A 26417-nucleotide genomic window follows, 5' to 3' on the forward strand; every position below is an offset into this window, starting at 1 on the left:
CGCGTGGGAAATGGTTCCAAAGTCGATGTGATCGCGGTCGGCACACTACCTCTACATCTACCTTCGGGATTAGTTTTAGACCTGAATAATTGTTATTTAGTGCCAGTGTTAAGCATAAACATTATATCTGGATCTTGTTTGATGCGAGACGGTTATTCATTTAAATCAGAGAATAATGGTTGTTCTATTTATATGAGTAATATCTTTTATGGTCATGCACCCTTGAAGAGTGGTCTATTCTTGTTGAATCTCGATAGTAGTGACACACATATTCATAATATTGAAGCCAAAAGATGCAGAGTTGATAATGATAGTGCAACATATTTGTGGCACTGCCGTTTAGGTCATATTCGTGTAAAGCGCATGAAGAAACCCCATTCTGATGGACTTTTGGAATCACTTGACTATGAATCACTTGGTACTTGCGAACCGTGCCTCATGGGCAAGATGACTAAAACTCCGTTCTCCAGAACAATGGAGCTAGCAACAGATTTGTTGGAAATCATACATACTGACGTATGTGGTCCGATGAATGTTGAGGCTCGCGGCGGGTATCGTTATTTTCTCACCTTCACAGATGATTTGAGCAGATATGGGTATATCTACTTGATGAAGCATAAGTCTGAAACATTTGAAAAGTTCAAAGAATTTCAGAATGAAGTGGAAAATCATCGTAACAAGAAGATAAAGTTTCTACGATCTGATCGTGGAGGAGAATATTTGAGTTACGAGTTTGGTCTTCATTTGAAACAATGCGGAATAGTTTCGCAACTCACACCACCCATAACACCACAACGTAATGGTGTGTCCGAACGTCGTAATTGTACTTTACTAGATATGGTGCGATCTATGATGTCTCTTACTGATTTACCGCTATCATTTTGGGATTATGCTTTAGAGACGGCTGCATTCACGTTAAATAGGGCACCATCTAAATCCGTTGAGACGACACCTTATGAACTGTGGTTTGGCAAGAAACCCAAGTTGTCGTTTCTTAAAGTTTTGGGCTGCGATGCTTATGTGAAAAAGCTTCAACCTGATAAGCTCGAACCCAAATCGGAGAAATGTGTCTTCATTGGATACCCAAAGGAGACTGTTGGGTACACCATATATCACAGATCCGAAGGCAAGACATTCGTTGCTAAGAATGGATCCTTTCTAGAGAAGGAGTTTCTCTCAAAAGAAGTGAGTGGGAGGAAAGTAGAACTTGATGAGGTAACTGTACCTGCTCCCTTATTGGAAAGTAGTTCATCACAGAAATCTGTTCCTGTGACTTCTACACCAATTAGTGAGGAAGCTAATGATGATGATCATGTAACTTCAGATCAAGTTACTACCGAACCTCGTAGGTCAACCATAGTAAGATTCGCACCAGAGTGGTACGGTAATCCAGTTCTGGAGGTCATGTTACTTGACCATGACGAACCTACGAACTATGAGCAGCGATGATGAGCCCAGATTCCGCGAAATGGCTTGAGGCCATGAAATCTGAGATGGGATCCATGTATGAGAACAAAGTATGGACTTTGGATGACTTGCCCGATGATCGGCACACCATCGAGAATAAATGGATCTTCAAGAAGAAGACTGACGCTAATGGTAATGTTACTGTCTACAAAGCTCGACTTGTTGTGAAAGGTTTTTGACAAGTTCAAGGAGTTGACTACGATGAGACCTTCTCACCTGTAGCGATGCTTAAGTCTGTCCGAATCATGTTAGCAATTGCCGCATTTTATGATTATGAAATTTCGCAAATGGATGTAAAGACTGCATTCCTGAACGGATTTCTGGAAGAAGAGTTGTATATGATGCAACCTGAAGGTTTTATCGATCCAAAGGATGCTAACAAAGTGTGCAAGCTCCAGCGATCCATTTATGGACTGGTGCAAGCATCTCGGAGTTGGAATAAATGTTTTGATAGTGTGATCAAAGCATATGGTTTTATACAGACTTTTGGAGAAGCCTGTATTTACAAGAAAGTGAGTGGGAGCTCTGTAGCATTTCTAATATTATATGTGGATGACATATTGTTGATTGGAAATGATATAGAATTTCTGGATAGCATAAAAGGATACTTGAATAAAAGTTTTTCAATGAAAGACCTCGGTGAAGCTGCTTATATATTGGGCATCAAGATCTATAGAGATAGATCAAGCCGCTTAATTGGACTTTCACAAAGCACATACCTTGATAAAGTTTTGAAGATGTTCAAAATGGATCAAGCAAAGAAAGGGTTCTTGCCTGTGTTACAAGGTGTGAAGTTGAGTCAGACTCAATGCCCGACCACTGCAGAAGATAGAGAGAAAATGAAAGGTGTTCCCTATGCTTCAGCCATAGGCTCTATCATGTATGCAATGATGTGTACCAGACCTGATGTGTGCCTTGCTATCAGTTTAGCAGGGAGGTACCAAAGTAATCCAGGAGTGGATCACTGGATAGCGGTCAAGAACATCCTGAAATACATGAAAAGGACTAAGGATATGTTTCTCGTTTATGGAGGTGACAAAGAGCTCGTCGTAAATGGTTACGTCGATGCAAGCTTTGACACTGATCCGGATGACTCTATGTCACAAACCGGATACGTGTTTATATTGAACAGTGGAGCTGTCAGTTGGTGCAGTTCTAAGCAAAGCGTCGTGGCGGGATCTACGTGTGAAGCGTAGTACATAGCTGCTTCGGAAGCAGCAAATGAAGGAGTCTGGATGAAGGAGTTCATATCCGATCTAGGTGTCATACCTAATGCATCGGGTCCAATGAAAATCTTTTGTGACAATACTGGTGCAATTGCCTTGGCAAAGGATTCCAGATTTCACAAAAGAACCAAGCACATCAAGAGACGCTTCAATTCCATCCGCGATCAAGTCAAGGAGGGAGACATAGAGATTTGCAAGATACATACGGGTCTGAATGTTACAGACTCGTTGACTAAGCCTCTCTCACGAGCAAAACATGATCAGCACCAAGACTCCATGGGTGTTAGAATCATTACTGTGTAATCTAGATTATTGACTCTAGTGCAAGTGGGAGACTGAAGGAAATATGCCCTAGAGGCAATAATAAAGTTGTTATTTATATTTCCTTATATCATGGTAAATGTTTATTATTCATGCTAGTACATGTGTGAATACATAGACAAACAGAGTGTCACTAGTATGCCTCTACTTGACTAGCTCGTTGAATCAATGATGGTTAAGTTTCCTAGCCATAGATATGAGTTGTCATTTGATTAACGGGATCACATCATTAGAGAATGATGTGATTGACTTGACCCATTCCGTTGTCATTTGTTTAGTATGTTGCTATTGCTTTCTTCATGACTTATAAATGTTCCTATGACTATGAGTTTATGCAACTCCCGAATACCGGAGGAACACTTTGTGTGCTACCAAACGTCACAACGTAACTGGGTGATTATAAAGGTGCTCTATAGGTGTCTCCGATGGTACTTGTTGAGTTGGCATAGATCAAGATTAGGATTTGTCACTCCGATTGTCGGAGAGGTATCTCTGGGCCCTCTCGGTAATGCACATCACTATAAGCCTTGCAAGCAATGTGACTAATGAGTTAGTTGCGGGGTGATGCATTACGGAACGAAAAGAGACTTACCGGTAACGAAATTGAACTAGGTATTGGGATACCGACGATCGAATCTCGGGCAAGTAACATACCGATGACAAATGGAACAACGTATGTTGTTATGCGGTTTGACCGATAAAGATCTTCTTAGAATATGTAGGAACCAATATGATCATCTAGGTTCCGCTATTGGTTATTGACCGGAGATGAGTCTCGGTCATGTCTACATAGTTCTCGAACCCGTAGGGTCCACATGCTTAATGTTCGGTGACGATCGGTATTATGAGTTTATGTGTTTTGATGTACCGAAGGTAGTTCAGAGTCCCGGATATGATCACGGACATGATGAGGAGTCTCGAAATGGTCGAGACATAAAGATCGATATATTGGATGACTATGTTTGGACGTCGGAATTGTTCCGGATGAGTTTGGGCATATACTGGAGCACCGGGAGGTTACCGGAACCCCCCGGGAGGTATATGGGCCTTATTGGGCCATAGTGAGAGAGAAGAGAGGGAGGCGTAGGAGGGGACGCCCCCCCAAGCCCAATCCGAATTGCGTGGGGGGCCGCCCCCCCCCCTTTCCTTCCCCTCTCTCCCCTTCCTTCCGCTCCTAGTCCAACTAGGGAAAGGGGGGAATCCTACTCCCGGTGGGAGTAGGACTCCCCATGGGGGTCGCCATAGGAGGGACGGCCCTCCTCCTCCTCCACTCCTTTATATACGGGGGAGGGGGCACCCTATAGACACACAAGTTGATCACTGATCTCTTAGCCGTGTGCGGTGCCCCCTCCACCATAATCCACCTCGGTCATATCGTTGCAGTGCTTAGTCGAAGCCCTGCGCCGGTAGCTTCATCATCACCGTCATCACGCCGTCGTGCTGACGAAGCTCTCCCTCGGCACTCTGATGGATCGTGAGTTCGTGGGATGTCACCGAGCCGAACGTGTGCAGATCGCGGAGGTGCCGTACTTTTGGTACTAGGATCAGTCGATCATGAAGACGTACGACTACATCAACCGCGTTGTCATAACGCTTCCGCTTACGGTCTATGAGAGTACGTGGACAACACTCTCCCCTCTCGTTGCTATGCATCACCATGATCTTGCGTGTGCGTAGGAATTTTTTTGAAATTGCTACGTTCCCCAACACCCTCTAGCCCTATCCTAACTAGAAGAAGGTTTTTTTCCCATTAGACACTCCAGTCATGAAGCCCACGAACTAAGGTTTATGAAAATTTCAGTGGAAGTGTATAACTACCTAAAAATGCAAGCAACGTCGAAATCATATAATTAGCACAATGGCATGATCACACAACTCAATATGAATGAACCAAGAAAGGTCCTCTGACATTCAGGCTGCAGCGAAAAACCACTCATATGATCCGTAAAGAAAAAAAAAGTATCCAAAATAAAGAGAAGGTTAGATATGTGCACTTGTCCCATCTCCAGCAACCGACAATTGATCAAGCAAAGGATGTCATAGACGACACTAGACAAACAACGTGGATCCAAAATGGTTATTTTTCCCTAAAAAATGGCCACTGACAGGCTCTATTGACACAAGCTAGCCAAACTAAATATAAGTCTTTTTTTAGAGATTTCAATACGAACTACATAAAGATGCATATAGACCTATTTTAAAGTGTAGATTCAATCATTTTATATAGTCCATATTAAAATCTCTAAAAGTTCTTATATTAAGGAATGCAAGGAGTAGTTTCATATAGCAAAATAACTAAAAACAACGTCATTGAACATATAAAGGCTGCTACACTACGCGCCATTCTAGCACAACCGCGTGCGCTGCGCTCGTTGGACCGAGCGATCTTTTCACTGTAGCTCGTTCTTGGCTGCTGGCACCCGGTCCGCCATTGGTTTTCTTTCACGTCCGTGCCTGCTTTAGGAGTGGATGATGGGTGGGTCCTGTTGGGCGTGGGGGCCAGATATTGAGGTGGAGTTGGCTAATGTTTTGGTGCAAATGGATTTCGTCCACGGATGAACACTTAGGTTTCGCACCAGCGCAAGCGACCTCCTCCTCCTCCCTTTCCCATTCGTCCTCCCTCCTAGCCGCCGCCGCCTCCCCTCCTTCCTCCTCCTCCTCTCTCTCGCCAGTGCCGCCTGGCCGCTGCTGCCTCCTCCTTGGTGTTCAAGGGGACGAGCACGAGAGGTCGCCACACTGCACTACCTCGTCCAGGGTGGGTGCTGAGGACCTATAGATCTCTCTCTCCCTGCTACCTCTTTCCCCGACCCCTCTGCCTCCCCCACCATGAGAGATAGGGAGAGGGATGGACAAATAGCAGACGGGGGCAAGAGGAGAAGAGGAAGGTGACGGGGCAGGAGGAGAAGAGGAAGGAGAGGCCGTCTATGCGCGCGTGGCCATTGGCTGGCCGGGCTCAGCTCTTGCAGGCAACCACACCCTTCTTTTCTTCCTGATTTGCATTCTTCCCTCTCTCTCTTCCACTTCTCGCATTTGGTTTAATCCCTACAATTTCTGTTTTTTATCTGTGCAGAACTGCAGATTCTTTTGTGTATATGCCTACAAGGTGTTTGGTGAAAATCCAAGCAGCCCCTTGATTTCGTTTCTTGCAGATATTTCTATGGGTTTCTCCATTAGTATGTTTTTCCTCAACTACCATATCAATCTGTCAGCCGTTGGCACATGTGACCTTGGTTGAGGTAAGTGCAGGATCATTCCTCTCTAGACTTGATTTACTTCCTTTTGTCGTTCCTCGTTTGCCTTTTTGTCTGGGAGGAAAGCAATGATTCATTTCTACTGTCATGCAATAGCTACTAAACTCTGCCATACGATTTTGTTTTTTAGTAATGTGAGATGAGATTCTAGGTTGATGACCAATAGGTTACGCTTCTGCATCAACAGACTCCATTGTTCAATAGTCTTTAATTGCCCTAACATTGCTGCTGTGATGGTCATTAACATGCTTTGTTGGCTCCTTGGTGGTAACTGAATTTTGTGCTGCTTTTGGCAAACTGAGATTTTGAAAGGAACGATACATTTTTGCTATTGATTTTCATGTGATTCGACAATTACTAGGCGGCCATCCTAATCTGAAAAGTGAGTGTGCTTTGTAGTAATGTAAATGTAATTTTTCAGATTCATTATCTGCTGACAGTAGGTAGGTGCAGAACCGAGTGTATTGTCCATTGGCTTGACACAGAAAGACTAAGAGCAACCTAATTGGTTTCCTAGCTATGTGGTGTGCTTGTTCTGGTAGTAGTTAGCGTTGCTTCTATTCACAGTAGTACGTAGCAGTTTGGAATACTTTTAAGATATCTATAAGTGTGTGACAATTAGACTTGTCCATTTCTTGCCGGAAGTCTTTTTTTTTCTGTGATCTAATTGTTACTAATCTCTGCCATATTGTGATCTACCGAATAAGTTGCCGATGCTTTCTTGCTTTGTTGGTGGTGAACGGTGACTGTATTTAGTTGGTTTTGACAACTGAGATTTTGAAAAGCAGTGATACATTCCTGCTACTATGTTTACTTATTTTCTGCTGTCATTTAATAGTTACTAGATTTATTTGGGGGTCAAACTGATGGTTAGTAGATGGTTCTCCAAATCTCTGCAAAATAATCACTGTTGTAGTAACGTAAATGTAAATTTTGCAGATTCATGATCTCCCAACAGTAGGTTGGTGCAAAACCGAGTAGGTTGGTGCAAAGCCGAGTAGTTTATTGTTCATTAACGTGGTATGGAAGAATAAGAGCAACCCAATCTTCTAACAGTGGGTTTGGTCAGTGGAGGTGCTTGGTACGGTCTTTCGCCGGACACGTGCAGTAGAAAACTACTGAAAAAGAGTTGTGATGAAGCTTTACACACCTGGCATGTTCTTGTCGAGGGACCTACCATAAAAAAAGACACATATAGAAGTGAGCCAAAGAGCCCTGATATTTTATATACTCGAGTAAATATCGTGTTTTCAGTAAAACTTATATACTCGAATAAATATCGAGTTTTTGGATTTTTTTTTTTGGACAATCCATCCTCTGTTTGATATACAAATCAACTAATGTACATTTTTTGGGAGATGATGTGAAAATTCCATTGAGCCATAGGCATAACCATTTTCAGAATTCAGTTTATGAGTATAGTTCTTAAAACTCAATGCTCTGTGGATTTATATCACCTATCATGTAGGAGCGCTAAATTGCATCTCTTGGGCATCTGTTGGATAGTTCTTTTTCCTGGATTTGAAAGGACAAATATACTTGATTGGTGTCTTTAGGTATTGTATAAGTTGACATGAGTTCGATTTCTTGCTATTTTGATCAATTTGTTTGCAGGAATTTGTTCCACATCTCCTTGTACCAAGAGCGGATCTGCGCCCCACCTCTCCAGTGTTGGCTCATTGGCCACCGCGGACCCTAGCTGTCCTTGGGACGCCATCAACAGGTTTGATTAGTTTCTGTATGTAGATAGGGTGCTTGATAATTTTTCTAATTGAAAATTGTGCTCTTTTTTCGATTCAATATGTGACGCCCCCGATTTGACCGTACACTAATCATGCACGCAAATGTGTACGATCACGATCAGGGACTCACGGGAAGATATCACAACACAACTCTACAACATAAATAAGTCATACAAGCATTATAATACAAGCCAGGGGCCTCGAGGGCTCGAATACAAGTGCTCGATCATAGACGAGTCAGCGGAAGCAACAATATCTGAGTACAGACATAAGTTAAACAAGTTTGCCTTAAGAAGGCTAGCACAAAAGTAGCAACGATCGAAAAGGCAAGGCCTCCTGCCTGGGACCTCCTAACTACTCCTGGTCGTCGTCAGCGGCCTGCACGTAGTAGTAGGCACCTCCAGTGTCGTAGGTGTCGTCGTCGACGGTGGCGTCTGACTCCTGGACTCCAACATTTGGTTGTGACAACCAGATAGAAAGGAAAGGGGGAAAAGAGGGAGAGAAGCAACCGTGAGTACTCATCCAAAGTACTCGCAAGCAAGGAGCTATACTACATATGCATGGGTATATGTGTAAAGGGACATATCAGTGGACTGAACTGCAGAATGCCAGAATAAGAGGGGGATAGCTAGTCCTGTCGAAGACTACGCTTCTGGCCACCTCCATCTTGCAGCATGTAGAAGAGAGTAGATTGAAGTCCTCCAAGTAGCATCGCATAGCATAATCCTACCCGGCGATCCCCTCCTCGTCGCCCTGTTAGAGAGCGATCACCGGGTTGTATCTGGCACTTGGAAGGGTGTATTTTATTCAGTATCCAGTTCTAGTTGTCATAAGCTCAAGGTACAACTCCGGGTCGTCCTTTTACCGAGGGACACGGCTATTCGAATAGATAAACTTCCCTGCAGGGGTGCACCACATAACCCAACACGCTCGATCCCAATTGGCCGGACACACTTTTCTGGGTCATGCCCGGCCTCGTAAGATCAACACGTCGCAGCCCCACCTAGGCTCAATAGAGAGGTCAGCACGCCGGTCTAAACCTATGCGCGCAGGGGTCTGGGCCCATCGCCCTATGCACACCTGCACGTTGCGTACGTGGCCGGAAGCAGACCTAGCCCCCTTAATACAAGCGCGAGCTTACGGTCCAATGCGGCGCGCACCACTCAGTTGCTAACGTCAAAAGAGCTTCGGCTGATACCACGACGTCGGGATACCCATAACTACTCCCACATAGATGGTTAGTGCGTATAGACCAAATGGCCAGACTCAGATCAAATACCAAGATCTCGTTAAGCGTGTTAAGTAACCGCGAACGCCGACTAGGGCCAGGCCCACCTCTCACCTAGGCGGTCTCAACCTGCCCTGTCGCTCCGCCACAAAGATCCACTCGCGGGTACTCCTACGAGCCGACCCGACTTTAGTCATCACATGTGTCATGTATATAGTATATAAGTATATACCCGTGATCACCGCCCAGGTGATCACGGCCCGATAGTATAGCACAGCAGACGGACAAGAATGTAGGGCCACTGATGGAAATCTAGCATCCTAGACTAAGCATGTAGGATTGCAGGTAAAGGTAACAACAATAGTAGCAAGGATAGGCTATGCATCAGAATAGGATATCGGAAAGCAGTAACATGCTACACTACTCTAATGCAAGCAGTATAGAGAAGTATAGGCGATATCTGGTGATCAAGGGGGGGCTTGCCTGGTTGCTCTGGCAAGTAGGAGGGGTCGTCGACTCCGTAGTCGAACTGGGCAGCAGCAGTGTCGGTCTGGTAGTCTACCGGAGAGAAGAGGGGGAAGAAACAGTAAATACAATGCAAACATAAGCATGACGATGCGTGACATGACAATGAGCGGTGCTAGGGGTGTCCTAACGCGACAGTAGGTGGTACCGGTGAAGGGGGGGAACATCCGGGAGGTATTCCCGATGTTTCGCGTTTTCGGACAGACGGACCGGAGGGGGAAAGTTGCTAGTTCGATAGGTTAGGGAGGTGTGGTGGACGAACGGACTGCGTATTTGGATTCGTCTCGTCGTTCTGAGCAACTTTCATATAGAAAACATTTTCATCCGAGTTACGGTTTAAAAGATATGAATTTTCAAAGTTTATTTGAATTTATGGAATTATTTATATTAAGCAAAAATGAAATATGACGTCAGCATGAGGCAATGCTGACGTCAGCAGGTCAACAGGTCGGCTGACCAGTCAAACCAGACAGGTGGGTCCAGTGGGACCCACATGTCAGTCTCTGTTATTCTAATACTAATTTAAACTAATCTAACAGTCTAATTAGAGGGGTGGGCCCCATATGTCAGTGAGTGATTAGTTAAACTAACTATTTTTATTTATAAAACTTTTTCTTTTTCTTTTCTTTTTTTAATTTTGCGGCGGGGCCCGCATGTCAGTGACTGGGCCTGCCCAGTCAGCAGTTGACTGGGTCAACCCAGTCAACTGGGGCCCGTGGGGGCCACTGGCAGGGGCACTGGGGTGGCCCCAGGCCAGCCACGTCGGCGGCCGGCGCCGGAGCGGCTCCGGCGAGCCAAACGCGGCGGCGCGGCTCGGGAGGGGTACGGGTTTCACGCACAGGGGGTCTTCGGGGGCGTGGCTGGGCACGTTCGACGCGGCTCGGCGCAGCGCGTCCAAGGGTGGTGGCCGGAGCGGCTGGAACGGCCGGGGGCGAGTGCTTCGAGCTCGCCGGCGGCGAGGTGCTACGGGTGCCCGACGGAAACGCGGCTACGGCGGGCTATCGAGCAAGCGGAGGGACCGGGGGGGCATCTACGTACGGTGGGGAGTGCAACGGGCTTGAGCCCGTGACCAAAAGGTCACCGGAGACCCGCCGGCGGCGAGCTCCGCGGCGCGGCGTTCGGGCGCGCGTGGGGGAGCAGCTACGGAACGCGGGCGAGCTAACGGAGAGGGGGAGGAGATGCGGGAGCTCACAGCGGAGCCGTAGGGAGTGGCAGTGAGCTCGGGGAGGGCACGGGGTAGCCGGAAGCGGCGACGATCGACGGCGCCGTGCGGGGAAGACGAGCTCGGGGAGGTCGGTGCAGTGGCGCTCGGCTCGTTCCCGATGGCGTAGTCGACGTAGTCGGCGGCGGGGAGGCGTTCGGGCACGTCGTCGGGGCAATCGGGGCACGGTGGCCGCGAGTTCGACGGTGAACGGCGGCGAGCGCGCTCGGGCAGAGGGGATCGAACGGGAGAGGGGGGTGGATCTGGCGGGGGGAGGCGCAGAGGCCGAGAGGGAGCGGGGGTGAGTGGGAGAGAGGCCCGAGGAGGCGGGGGGAGCTGGCGCCCTTATCCTCCCCGTCGCCGGCGAGGGGGTGCGGCGGGGACAGCCCCTGTTCCGACCCCGGTCGGGGGAACAGGGAAGGGGGCGAGGGGGAGAGTGGGCTGGGCCGGGGGTTCGGAGGTGGCGGCCCAGTTTGGGCCGGGGGTCAGTGGGAGGGGAGGCCTGCTCCTTTTTTTTTCCTTTGTCTGTTTTGTTTTCTGTTTTCTTTTTATTTGTTTATTTTCTTTTCTGTTTTATTTCATTTAAAAGTATTTAGGTATTTTATAAAAATGTGTTTTCTCCACCATAATTACTAGTGTATTATTTGGCACCCACCGAACATTTTTGTTTAAACTTTTGAAAACTTTTATTTTTCACTTTAATTATATTTGAAGTTTGAACTAGGAGTTTGAAAAGGAAGGTGATTCAAATGTGATCAAGCCCTGTTTAGCAACATGATTAGCTTAATCACAGGGAGTTACTGTAGCATGATTCTCAGGGTGTTACAAATCTCCTCCACTACAAGAAATCTCGTCCCGAGATTTAGGAGGTAGAAGGAAACAGTGCAGGGTATTCTTCGCGCAGACGATCATCTCGTTCCCAAGTGGCCTCATCTTCAGAATGGTGCGACCACTGGACTTTGAGAAACTTGATCGCCTTCTGACGTGTGCGGCGTTCAGCTTGGTCGAGAATGCGGACCGGATGCTCCTTATAGGAGAGGTCTTGCTGCAATTCGAGCACTTCATGATCCACAGCTCGGATTGGATCCTTGAAGCAACGGCGGAGCTGTGACACATGGAACACATCGTGAACCTGAGAAAGGTTCGGCGGTAGCTCCAGTTGGTATGCCACTTTTCCACGCCTTTCGAGAATAGTGAATGGGCCAATATAGCGAGGAGCTAGTTTGCCCTTGATCCCGAAGCGGTGAGCACCCTTCATAGGTGTGACTCGAAGATAAGCCTTTTCGCCAGGTTGATAGACCATGTCTTTATGATGACGGTCATACTGACTCTTCTGACGTGACTGAGCAGTCTTGAGATTCTCGCGAATAATGCGGACTTGTTCTTCGGCATCTTGGATAATATCCGGACCGAAGAGTGGACGTTCCCCAGTTTCTGACCAGTTCAGGGGGGTTCGGCACTTTCGTCCATATAACACTTCGAAGGGGGCCATCTTCAGGCTAGCTTGATAGCTATTATTATAAGAGAACTCAGCATACGGGAGAGATTCCTCCCATTTCTTGCCGAAGGAAATAACACAAGCTCGAAGCATGTCTTCGAGAACTTGATTGACGCGTTCAACTTGTCCTTGCGATTGAGGATGAAACGCAGTACTGAATGACAGATGAGTTCCCATAGCTTCTTGGAAACTTGCCCAGAATCTTGAAGTGAATAAGCTATCACGGTCTGAACTGATAACCAATGGAATACCGTGGAGTGAAACAATCCTGGACATATAGAGCGTTGCCAACTGGCTAGCAATGATCGTTTCTTTGACCGCCAGGAAATGTGCAACTTTGGAAAGCCGGTCAATGACGACAAGAATAGCATCATTACCTTTCTGTGATTTGGGAAATCCAGTGACGAAGTCCATTTCAACATGGTCCCATTTCCATTCAGGAATAGAGATAGGTTGCAGAGTTCCAGCAGGCCTTTGATGTTCTGCTTTGATACGACGGCAAACGTCACACTCAGCAACATAACGAGCAATGTCTTGCTTCATATTAGTCCACCAGAATCTCTGACGGATATCTTAGTACATCTTTGTACTACCAGGATGGATACATAGAGGCGTATCATGAGCTTCTTTCATAACTTCCTGTGTCATATCCAGGTTTTTCTCTGCACATGGCACCACTAGGCGGCCCTTGAAGTATAGGGTGCCATCTTCAGAAATGGTGAAGAATGAGGGCTTTCCTTCTGCGAGGTAGCGCTTAATCTTGTGGGCTTCAGAGTCATACCTCTGTAGCCTTTTGATGCTGTCCTAGAGATCTGGTTTAGCAACTAGGGTATTGAGGGAACCCTAGGCAACAACGTGGAGGTTCACCTTGCCAAATTCCTTAGGAGGGGGAGCGAGTGCACCCGGAGGAACAATATGGAGGTTCAGCTTCCTGAATTCTTCAACAAGCGAGGGCTGAACTTTATGAACCTGGAGGTGGTTGCAGTAAGACTTGCGGCTCAAGGCATCAGCCATTACATTAGCCTTGCCTGCCGTATAGGAAATACCCAAGTCAAAGTCTGCAACAAGCTCCATCCATCTCTGTTGACGGAGATTCAGATCTGGCTGAGTAAACAGATACTTCAGACTTTGGTGGTCAGTGAAGATCTCGCAACGATTACCGAGAAGATAATGTCGCCACTGCTTCAGCGCATGAATGACAGCAGCAAGTTCGAGGTCGTGAACTGGGTAGTTCTCTTCGTGAGGGCGCAATTGTCGAGAGGCATAAGCAATCACTTTGCGGTCTTGCATTAGGACACAGCCTAATCCTTGACGGGAAGCGTCGCAGTAGATGACGAAGTCCTTCTTAGTATCAGGTGGAGCTAGAACTGGGGCAGAAGTCAAATTGTCTTTGAGTGCCTGGAAACTTCCCTGACATTTTTCTGTCCATTGGAACTTGACGCCCTTATGTAACAAGTTAGTCAGAGGCCTGGCGATCTTGGAGAAGTTCTCGACAAATCGACGGCAATAGCTGGCGAGACCGAGAAAACTTCTGACTTGCTTAACGTTCTTGGGAGGAGTCCAATCAAGAATAGCCTGAACTCGCTCTGGGTTGACGGCAATACCATCCTTAGAGATGACATGCCCCAGATAGGTTACTTCCGGTAGCCAGAATTCACATTTGGAGAACTTGGCATATAGTTGATGTTCTCGTAGCTTTTCCAGCACAAGTCGAAGATGTTCAGCATGTTCTTCTTCGTTCTTGGAAAATATCAGGATATCATCCAGATAAACCACGACGAACTTGTCGAGGTAATCCATGAATATGTAGTTCATAAGACGAGAGAAGGTGGCTGGAGCATTGGTTAAACCGAAAGACATGACGGTGTACTCGTATGAACCATAGCGAGTCATGAAGGCGGTCTTTGGGATATCCTCTTCGCGAACACGGATCTGGTGGTAGCCCAACCTCAAGTCGAGCTTAGAGAACACTGACGAACCCGCCAGTTGATCATACAGATCATTGATCCGAGGAAGAGGGTATTTATTCTGAATGGTAGCTTGGTTTATAGGACGGTAGTCTTGAACTAACCGGTTTGTCCCATCCTTCTTCTTGACAAAGAGAGAAGGTGCTCCCCAAGGAGAGCAACTTGGGCGAATGAATCCTTTGCGAAGAGACTTGTCGATTTCCTCCTTAAGCTCAAGGAGTTCATGCGGCGGCATTTTGTAGGGTCGCTTGGCTATAGGAGTGGTGCCTGGTTTCAAGTCGATGATGAATTCGACAGCTCTAGCAGGGGGAATCCCCGGAAGTTCTTCAGGGAAGACGTCGAGGAATTCACGCACGACGGGAATGTTTTCAATGCCCTCGAGTGGTGCAGCGTTCAATGCATTCAATGCATAGAGCCTTGCCTCGGCATTTTGCACCAGATTAGCTTGGTAAGCAACTATTTCATCTGAAGGGTGTAGCAGATGGACGGTCTTAGTGGCGCAGACTATAGAAGCAGTATGCGCTTTCAACCAATCCATACCCAAAATGAGGTCGATGTTAGACGACTTCAGGATAATGGGAGAGGCATAGAATTCCAGCCCTTCGATTTCCACGGGGACATCGATGCCAACCAACGAGGTTTGACACTGTCCCACGGGGGTTTTGACCAATACAGAGGTGTTCATCTCCTCACATTTAACGTCGTGCTTGTATGCAAAATCTTCTGACATGAATGAATGCGATGCACCTGTATCAAATAAAACGGATGCTGGTACTGAATTTACGAGGAGTGTACCCATCACAGTAGCAGGCTGGTCTTGAGTTTCGTTGAGATCAACGTGGTTGGCATGAGCACGACCATAAGGCTTAGCATTGTTGCTGCGGGGCTGGTTGTTACCACGGCCCGTTGCTGGAAGGGCAAGTTGATTCTGATTTTGATGGCAGTCCCTGGCACGGTGACCTGGTTGTCCACACTTGTAGCACAGACCATTATTGGGAGTGGGAACAGGAGCTTGGGATGGTGGAGCTGGAAGTCTTGACTGCCTAGATGGTGGTGGAGGCAGACGAGGTGCAGCATAGGTCTGCTTTGGGGCAGATGCATTTGGACGGTACATGCTGTTCGGGATCCATATCTTACGCTTCTGTGCGGGCGAACCCGAAGATGAGCCCGTGTCACGGTTGCGCCTGTGAGAGCTCTGGTATTCCTGCAGACCAGTTTCGACATTGATGGCCTTGTTCACCAAGGTGGCGAAATCAGCAAAATCATGCACTAGAAGTGCGAGCTTGATGTCAGCTTGAAGGCCATCACGGAACTTCTCCTGTCTGCGTGCATCAGTTGCAATGTCTTCTTCAGCATAGCGGGACAAGTCCAGAAACTCCCGCTGATAAGCTTCGACAGATTTGTTGCCTTGGGTGAGGTTGCGGAACTCACGCTTCTTCCGGTCCATGACTCCCTGAGGAATGAAGCGGGCACGGAAAGCTGCTTGGAAGTCTGGCCAGGTGATGATTGTTCCAGCTGGCAGAGTACGCCTGTGGCTGTCCCACCATTGAGCTGCGGGTCCCTTCAGAAAGAAGGAAGCAAAGTTGACATAGCCGGCAGGGGCTACATCAGCAGACTCCAACTCATAGGTGATGTCACGGAGCCAGTCATCAGCATCCAGAGGCTGAGTGGAGCTGCGGTAGATGGTTGGGTTGAGGCGTATGAAATCTTGAAGAGTCACTTGGGCTGGCTGCTGGTTCATATTGGGGCGAGGAAACTGAGCCATCATATTTTCCATGAATTGGCGGTTCAGTTCAAACTGTTGGATCATACCAGCCATGTACTCAGGTGGTGGTGGGGCATCGCCACCACGACCACGACCACCTGGTCTAACCATCCTGCTAATATATAACAGGGGTGGTTCAACATTGAGAAATATTTACAAAGACAAGAATCATTCATGATGAAACATGCACAACGAAAGGAGCACGATAGCTACTACATAGTAGTTGGCATAACTTACAAAAGGGGTCATGCATAGAGTTCAGTACATAGAGTTCAGTACATGGACTAAACATCATAGGCGGCACACAGGCTCGCGGCGACTGCAACTAATACTACAAGCAAGCCTACATCAGTCCCAAGAGGTACTGTGGAGGTAATCGTAGCCCGACAGCTGGTAGTGAGGCAACGGATAGTCCTCCACGTCAGCAGACTGGGGGCCGCGGATACTCAGGTGTAGAGCCCGACGCTCAGGTGGCAGAAGAGGACCAAGTGCGGGAGAGTAGCCTCCCACCTCTGGCCAACCAACACCGTGGGGCATCACGGTCCTGGCTGGGTAGATCGCAGCACGCGGTACCTGTCCAGACCGGACAAAGGGGTGCAGCAGCGTCAGAGCACGGTAAAGGTGCTGACGGGTGGTGTACATCTCGTGGCGAAGAGCTCGGTTAGCTCGATCCAGCCCATCAGCATGCAGAACCAGGTGCTGATGGTAGAAGGGCTCTCGGGTGACAGTGGAGTAGGCAGCAGTATAGTATCCCTCCGCACCAACATCAGAGGCGATAGCAATGTGCCTGAAAGGGGAGGTGTCCAACTCCCGATACTCTCCACGAAGACGTGTCAGAGCAGCATAGGCAGCATCGTGGACAGCCATATCGATGGTCACACCAACACCATGTGCGGTGTGCAGCACAGTAGTGGAGTCATACTCCCGAGAGTAGAGGTGGACGATGGCACGGTACTGCTCCTGGTTAAAGTCGTGGTACTCCTCGTAGACGGTGTACTCAGGGTGCCAGCGATAACCCAGATAGGTCATCATCTCAGCTAGCACCGCAGGTGATCCCGAGGCACCAATGGCCATCGTGTGGCGAAGGACCTGCCTCGTGGGTTCCATCTGAAAGCAAAGACGTTTCAAAGGAGTCAAATGACAGTGTGTGAATTGTTCAAAATACTATTCTAAGAAACAACTATGGCTTATCCACCTTTGGGGTGAACGCGGTCACGGGATCCTAGTGTTAGAGTTAGTAAATTCGTTTTAACCCGAGTAGAAGAGAGTTCAGAGTCCCAGAGTAAAGGTCGAGGAGTAAAAGATCCTAGTACCACCCAATGGCGACGTGGGCCCGTAAGACACACAGCCATGTTAGTAAAATGTTTTCTAATGTCTAGACTCGACTTCGGCCAAGGAGTGTGGATAGGGGGATTCCTACAGGCAGTCGGCTCTGATACCAACTTGTGCCGCCCCCGATTTGACCGTACACTAATCATGCACGCAAATGTGTACGATCACGATCAGGGACTCACGGGAAGATATCACAACACAACTCTACAACATAAGTAAGTCATACGAGCATTATAATACAAGCCAGGGGCCTCGAGGGCTCGAATACAAGTGCTCGATCATAGACGAGTCAGCGGAAGCAACAATATCTGAGTACAGACATAAGTTAAACAAGTTTGCCTTAAGAAGGCTAGCACAAAAGTAGCAATGATCGAAAAGGCAAGGCCTCCTGCCTGGGACCTCCTAACTACTCCTGGTCGTCGTCAGCGGCCTGCACGTAGTAGTAGGCACCTCCAGTGTCGTAGGTGTCATCGTCGACGGTGGCGTCTGACTCCTGGACTCCAACATCTGGTTGCGACAACCAGATAGAAAGGAAAGGGGAAAAGAGGGAGAGAAGCAACCGTGAGTACTCATCCAAAGTACTCGCAAGCAAGGAGCTATACTACATATGCATGGGTATATGTGTAAAGGGACATATCAGTGGACTGAACTGCAGAATGCCAGAATAAGAGGGGGATAGCTAGTCCTGTCGAAGACTACGCTTCTGGCCACCTCCATCTTGCAGCATGTAGAAGAGAGTAGATTGAAGTCCTCCAAGTAGCATCGCATAGCATAATCCTACCCGGCGATCCCCTCCTCGTCGCCCTGTTAGAGAGCGATCACCGGGTTGTATCTGTCACTTGGAAGGGTGTATTTTATTCAGTATCCAGTTCTAGTTGTCATAAGCTCAAGGTACAACTCCGGGTCGTCCTTTTACCGAGGGACACGGCTATTCGAATAGATAAACTTCCCTGCAGGGGTGCACCACATAACCCAACACGCTCGATCCCAATTGGCCGGACACACTTTTCTGGGTCATGCCCGGCCTCGTAAGATCAACACGTCGCAGCCCCACCTAGGCTCAACAGAGAGGTCAGCACGCCGGTCTAAACCTATGCGCGCAGGGGTCTGGGCCCATCGCCCTATGCACACCTGCACGTTGCATACGCGGCCGGAAGCAGACCTAGCCCCCTTAATACAAGCGCGAGCTTACGGTCCAATGCGGTGCGCGCCACTCAGTTGCTGACGTCAAAAGAGCTTCGGCTGATACCACGACATCGGGATACCCATAACTACTCCCACGTAGATGGTTAGTGCGTATAGACCAAATGGCCAGACTCAGATCAAATACCAAGATCTCGTTAAGCGTGTTAAGTAACCGCGAACGCCGACCAGGGCCAGGCCCACCTCTCACCTAGGCGGTCTCAACCTGCCCTGTCGCTCCGCCACAAAGATCCACTCGCGGGTACTCCTACGAGCCGACCCGACTTTAGTCATCACATGTGTCATGTATATAGTATATAAGTATATACCCGTGATCACCGCCCAGGTGATCACGACCCGATAGTATAGCACAGCAGACGGACAAGAATGTAGGGCCACTGATGGAAATCTAGCATCCTAGACTAAGCATGTAGGATTGCAGGTAAAGGTAACAACAATAGTAGCAAGGATAGGCTATGCATCAGAATAGGATATCGGAAAGCAGTAACATGCTACACTACTCTAATGCAAGCAGTATAGAGAAGTATAGGCGATATCTGGTGATCAAGGGGGGGGGCTTGCCTGGTTGCTCTGGCAAGTAGGAGGGGTCGTCGACTCCGTAGTCGAATTGGGCAGCAGCAGTGTCGGTCTGGTAGTCTACCGGAGAGAAGAGGGGGAAGAAACAGTAAATACAATGCAAACATAAGCATGACGATGCGTGACATGACAATGAGCGGTGCTAGGGGTGTCCTAACGCGACAGTAGGTGGTACCGGTGAAGGGGGGGAACATCCGGGAGGTATTCCCGATGTTTCGCGTTTTCGGACAGACGGACCGGAGGGGGAAAGTTGCTAGTTCGATAGGTTAGGGAGGTGTGGTGGACGAACGGACTGCGTAATTGGATTCGTCTCGTCGTTCTGAGCAACTTTCATATAGAAAACATTTTCATCCGAGTTACGGTTTAAAAGATATGAATTTTCAAAGTTTATTTGAATTTCTGGAATTATTTATATTAAGAAAAAATGAAATATGACGTCAGCATGAGGCAATGCTGACGTCAGCAGGTCAACAGGTCGGCTGACCAGTCAAACCAGACAGGTGGGTCCAGTGGGACCCACATGTCAGTCTCTGTTATTCTAATACTAATTTAAACTAATCTAACAGTCTAATTAGAGGGGTGGGCCCCATATGTCAGTGAGTGATTAGTTAAACTAACTATTTTTATTTATAAAACATTTTCTTTTTCTTTTCTTTTTTTAATTTTGCGGCGGGGCCCGCATGTCAGTGAGTGGGCCTGCCCAGTCAGCAGTTGACTGGGTCAACCCAGTCAACTGGGGCCCGTGGGGGCCACTGGCAGGGGCACTGGGGTGGCCCAGGCCAGCCACGTCGGCGGCCGGCGCCGGAGCGGCTCCGGCGAGCCAAACGCGGCGGCGCGGCTCGGGAGGGGTACGGGTTTCACGCACAGGGGGTCTTCGGGGGCGTGGCTGGGCGCGTTCGACGCGGCTCGGCGCCGCGCGTCCAAGGGTGGTGGCCGGAGGGGCTGGAACGGCCGGGGGCGAGTGCTTCGAGCTCGCCGGCGGCGAGGTGCTACGGGTGCCCGACGGAAACGCGGCTACGGCGGGCTATCGAGCAAGCGGAGGGACTAGGGGGCATCTACGTACGGTGGGGAGTGCAACGGGCTTGAGCCCGTGACCAAAAGGTCACCGGAGACCCGCCGGCGGCGAGCTCCGTGGCGCGGCGTTCGGGTGCGCGTGGGGGAGCAGCTACGGAACGCGGGCGAGCTAACGAAGAGGGGGAGGAGATGCGGGAGCTCACAGCGGAGCCGTAGGGAGTGGCAGTGAGCTCGGGGAGGGCGCGGGGTAGCCGGAAGCGGCGACGATCGACGACGCCGTGCGGGGAAGACGAGCTTGGGGAGGTCGGTGCAGTGGCGCTCGGCTCGTTCCCGATGGCGTAGTCGACGTAGTCGGCGGCGGGGAGGCGTTCGGGCACGTCGTCGGGGCAATCGGGGCACGGTGGCCGCGAGTTCGACGGTGAACGGCGGCGAGCGCGCTCGGGCAGAGGGGATCGAAGGGGAGAGGGAGGTGGATCTGGCGGGGGGAGGCGCAGAGGCCGAGAGGGAGCGGGGGTGAGTGGGAGAGAGGCCCAAGGAGGCGGGGGGAGCTGGCGCCCTTATCCTCCCCGTCGCCGGCGAGGGGGTGCGGCGGGGACGGCCCCTGTTCCGACCCCGGTCGGGGGAACAGGGAAGGGGGCGAGGGGGAGAGTGGGCTGGGCCGGGGGTTCGGAGGTGGCGGCCCAGTTTGGGCCGGGGGTCAATGGGGGGGAGGCCTGCTCCTTTTTTTTTTCCTTTGTCTGTTCTGTTTTCTGTTTTCTTTTTATTTGTTTATTTTCTTTTCTGTTTTATTTCATTTAAAAGTATTTAGGTATTTTATAAAAATGTGTTTTCTCCACCATAATTACCAGTGTATTATTTGGCACCCACCGAACATTTTTGTTTAAACTTTTGAAAACTTTTATTTTTCACTTTAATTATATTTGAAGTTTGAACTAGGAGTTTGAAAAGGAAGGTGATTCAAATGTGATCAAGCCCTGTTTAGCAACATGATTAGCTTAATCACAGGGAGTTACTGTAGCATGATTCTCAGGGTGTTACACAATACCACAACATAGCATCTCTATAAATTAAGATTTGGCTGCTACTGGTATGTGTATTATGAACTTTTGCTAATTTTTGTTGTGTACTATCCAGGTGTTGTATAATGCTGTTACTTGCTGGTGATGTTGTTTCTGTGCTGCCTATGGAGTGACAATAATGACATTCAATTATGATGCGTTTGACCGTAACACAAAGATTAAGAAATTAATGACCATTTGTCGATTGACGACTTGAAAAGAAGCATGGAGGCAACAAATGGGGTATTATTTTGATCTCATCTCACACATTAAATTACTCTTTGTCCTACTATATGGCTTTTTATTAGTTATTTACACATACTCGATGCATTGCAAAATGACTGTTTCTGGAAATCGCCATATCCCGTATCCCCCCAACCGTATTGTCGTATCTGTCGCTCTATCAGTGCTTCATTGGTCTAGGTAAAAATGTGTAGATTTCCTTTATTTTGTGCATATTCTCTTCAATCAGCGTTGTTACTTTTTGTGCTTGGTGTTTTATTCCAGCCAGATGCAAGCGGCAAAAGGCGACTGGGATTAACCATCGATGCTGGTCTTCATGTCCAAATCCTGGTCTTTGTTGGTATGTACATGAGATGGGGGAAATCATGTTCTTAAGAGAGCGAGATGTGGAAGGTACTGTTTAAGAAATCCGGATGCTTGCTTGTAATATGTTTACATTGTTTACTCATGTACATGTTCCTTTTGTAGATGTTCCTTTAGGATTTCTAAAATTGTTTGTTTACTCATGTACATTGTTTGCATCTGTGAATATATTTTTATATTTAGGGATTTTTCACATCCTCTAGAAAGTTGTTTGTTTCATCCAACGCTTATGTGTGGTTTTGCAACTATTAATTTCTGTTATCTCTATGTTTGTTGGTGTATGGCTGCTGCTTTTGCCTTCATGGGAAATGATTAGGCATGCTGACTACATAGTAATTGTTAGTACTCTTTGATGATAGAGAAGTAAAGATCTTGTTGTTACTGCAAACTCAGGCTATGCTGTTGAAAATGACATCAGGGGACAGGTATATTGAACATGTGTTGATCCACTAATGGCAAATCAGCTACCAGCTGGCTATTAAGACTTCGCTTAGGTGTTATTAGCCGCTACATCCTCCGCTTCATTGAGCCTCGACCCCCCACTCTTCTGAGGCTTCGTCAGGTGATTGCCTGCTTCAAGTCTGCATTCTGGACAAAGCTTGTAGGGTTAGCGACCTTGGTTGGGTGATTTTGACGATATGATGCATTTCTTAGGAAATAGCTCGAGAAGTGATGTGTGATGTTGCCTGCAAATTGGCTTGTTTTGCTTAGAGCTTTTGGCATATGTGGTGATTTATTACCGGTGGTTAGAATTTTAGAAGCCTGCTGCTAGCCTCATGCTTGCTGTCATCATATACACATAGTATAGATGAAGTTGGATGATAATTCTCTCGTATCACTATGTGGAGCCTGAGCCTCATACTAATCTCGCACGATCAAGTTTATTCCTGCAATTTGATTTTATGATTTATGCTAATGTAAACATGACCAAGCTAGAGGAGAGCTTTGGTTTTTTTTCGTATTTGTTCTGATAGCATAATGTCTCCTAGGTTTGATATTGTCTTCTCTCCAATCTTGTTCCCTTCCCAGCTTCCACCCATCTTCATGAGCAAGTGTAGCTCCATCCATGACAAAGGTATAGATCAGAGAGGTCTGAGGAGGGATAGGGTTGGAAGCTAGGAAGGGAAGTAAACTTCCTGAGCTTCAGTTCTAGGTGAAAAGAGAGTGTTTTTTATTTTGTATTTACTTATTTTTTTCTCCGACCAGAGAATTGTTTTGTTGGACCATACGACTGGATTGAAGTTGCTAGCCTGAATGCAAATTTCCTTGAGATGGTTCATCACCAAAATCCTTAAGAGATGTTCGAAGGTGGGTCAGTGAGTGGTGATGATGTTCATGAGAATTCCCACACATTGGTAATTTTTGTATGGAGGTGCAGAGTGCCACGATCTCAAATCTAGAGCAATCTTGTGTCAGTGTTCACGTATTGTGATCATCTATGTGGCATTGGGATAGTAAGTTCCCCGTCCATACAAGGGCCCTATTTACAATATGAGGGAACTTATGATTTATAGGAGCTACAACTTATGTTTTATAATGCTGCTCTTCCATGGTTATATATAAAATAAAACAAATTAAGTCTTTCCTTTCGGTTTTCATCACAGTTCCTTTTCATGATTCTGTAGCACTGGAATGATTAGTTTGTTCTTCAGTAACTTCTTCTTCAGTATCATAGTTAGTAAACATATGAGGTTTGGCAAGTTAGTATTTACCATTGATGCTTGAAATAAATAGCATGACTGGTGTTGCACCATGTGTGTGTAGGTTTTTCCTTTTAGTTTACTTATATATGCCTCTCCTATATTCTAAAACAAATTCGAACTGTTAGTATTTACCTTAATCTCTTCCACATGGAAGATAGGAAAACTACATACGGAAGGATGAGTTCTATAGCGTATCAGATTCAGGCATTTGCACTATTTTCTTGATTACCTCACTATGATGATTGTTGTAGACTTTTAGTATATTCCTCACAGGCGAACCCGCATTTTCTTCAAATCTATAGCACACATCTTTTTGCTATAGTCATTTCGCCATGGATGCAACAGTCTAGGAAAACAAGATACCTGTCTGTTTTCATTCATTTGCCTTTTTATGTGAGAAGTGCCTCCATGGGGTTAGCGAGGTGTATTTATGCTTACCCCTTTTTAGTGTTTGGTGAAGCCGATGGACTGTGAACATTATGTACCACATTTTGTGGCCTTTTGCATTTTTATTACTTATAATATGTCATGACAATTTATTTTCCTGAGCCATTTAGTCAACTAGCCAGTCAAGGATAGCCAATGGTCTTTTGGCTATTTGTTTGTTCATTTCATTCAACATGCATGTTTCTGGAGTAGTCTTGGCGCAAGACACATAATCAAAGTTGAATTTTTTATAAGCTGATCATCACATAGCTAATTGGTAGTTACACTAGCTGAGCTTGTCCTATGCTCATTGTACAGGATAGATAAAGTGTATGTGATCTTCTTGATGATGAGAAGTCTTTTTAGAGATTCCAATACAAATTACATACGGATGTATATAGACATATTTTAGAATGTAGATTCACTTATTTTGTTCTGTATGTAGTCCGCATTAAAATCTCTAAAAGGACTTATATTTAGGAATGGTGGGAGTTGGATACGATTAAGTATTTAAATTAACCATATGAGCACTATTTCTTTGAGTGCCACAAGGATGTCATCTTTATTCACATGTTATGTGTTATGTGTTATGTCACATCAACTTCTGCCCTTTTGTTTTCTGCAGAACACGACAACAGTTCGTCACCTAAAAGGACAGGATGACACCAAACACCAAAGGAGTTATGATAGCAGCACTTATAGGCATTGAGGAATTGGCAAAGAGATTACGCTTCATAGGTATGAAGTTAGAACAACGGCTGGAAACTACAAAAGGCCGTTTCTAATTACGTTTGTTGGATCTGTCTTACCTACAATGCATGTGTGACCTCTGGAGAAGCCACTTTTTGTTTCGTCTGCAGTATACTCCATGTTTAGTTCCAATGATGCCCTAACCCTTTTGTTCCTGCTCTGAAGAATAAGACATGTATAGGCTTCAGATTTTTGTAATCATCTATGTGCTAAACATCCCTTTGTGGTCATGTGTTTTATATGTAATCAAGTATCTATCCATGATGATATATATGCCCAACTAATGTTTGAAAAGATCCATCATCTGTATCACCACTGCTGGATAAACCACTATAAATCTACTAGCAGTACCGGTCATATAAAATAGCTACCGTTACTGATCATTTGTATTACCACTGCTGGATAACCATTATAAATATATCAGCTAATGTTTCTTTCATTTATTTGATTTAACTTTTTATTTTTTGATTTGACATCTTTTTTAGACAAAATAATTTAATTTAGTTGTGCCAATTCAAATTTACACCATGTTGTTGGGCTTAGAAATAAGGTAAATAATAAATTAAGTTTGTTGTGTCGACATGGGCACCAGACACGGTTGCTGACGCCTTGACCTTATCAATCCCCTTCTTCACTCCGTGTACCAAACCTTCTCTCGCTCACCCTGTCTCTTCCAGACCATCGTCGTTGTTCCTGAACTTCGATTGCAATATCAACACGTCAGTTCCTCAAGTGGATCCTCACTGAATCAGACCGCTTAACAGGCGAACCTTTACCAACATGGTATTATTTCAATTTTGAGTTAGTGTTGTTCCTTAGAGACATGGTCAAAGATTGAGAAATTTTAGATTTGCTTGCATCTTGGTTTGCCCGTGACTGAAATCAATATTTCTTTGTTGCTAACAAGAAAAGATCAGTCGTCTCATGCAGATGCATACCCTGTTGATATGTTACTACTCATTTCAGAAGTGTTTGATTCATCCTAGCAAATTCAAGTTAACCTGGGTAACAATAGATAGACATTTATTTATGGACAACAATAGTAGTGAGCAGGCAATGTAAAATGCATTTCTGTTAGTTCGACGAAACTGACGGTACTTTGTTCTTGCTTCTATATCCTGATTTGGCAATTTTATGATCGGTCTCTAAATATTTCAACTTGCATGGTATGAGTTAGTTTCACATGCTAAAGTATATAGTTTGAACATAGGTATTCCTTAATTTTTCATATAAAAGGTTTAGAATTATTACCCTTAGTGCTTGCTAAAACTCGAAGTTACTAACAAATGCAAAGGTTTCTGTTACAAAAGGTTTAGAATCATTACCCTTGATGCTTGAATTTGGACCTTGCACCTTACTTGGATAACATAGAGCCAAATGGCACATTTTCCAAATACATGTTCAAAACACTTCGGGTTTGATATAGTCTCTATCCTCGACCAATCATAAAGTTACTATAAAAGGCAAATATTTTTCAACATAAACATGGTTTCAAATGGGTCTCTGCGCCATTTGGCGCACCGGGTCATCTAATAATTAGAAAACAAGAAGAGAAAGG

General features: G+C 46.5%; 1 long non-coding RNA gene across 8 annotated transcripts; it reads left to right on the forward strand.

The window, feature by feature from the left end:
• Positions 1 to 6085: 6085 nt before the first annotated feature.
• On the forward strand, positions 6086 to 25298 carry LOC120966113 (uncharacterized). 8 transcript variants are annotated; one of them, XR_012187066.1, is made up of 8 exons: positions 6086 to 6250; positions 7880 to 7988; positions 21451 to 21617; positions 21782 to 21797; positions 21882 to 22010; positions 22399 to 22542; positions 23187 to 23434; positions 24735 to 25298. It is a non-coding gene; the product is annotated as an uncharacterized lncRNA (long non-coding RNA). The 8 variants fall into 8 exon arrangements; XR_005759180.3 differs by having other exon boundaries at positions 21782 to 22010; XR_012187067.1 differs by having other exon boundaries at positions 21782 to 22010; positions 23187 to 23288.
• Positions 25299 to 26417: the final 1119 nt, after the last annotated feature.

Source organism: Aegilops tauschii, chromosome 6 (genome assembly GCF_002575655.3).
Source record: "Aegilops tauschii subsp. strangulata cultivar AL8/78 chromosome 6, Aet v6.0, whole genome shotgun sequence".
Lineage (NCBI taxonomy): Eukaryota > Viridiplantae > Streptophyta > Magnoliopsida > Poales > Poaceae > Aegilops > Aegilops tauschii.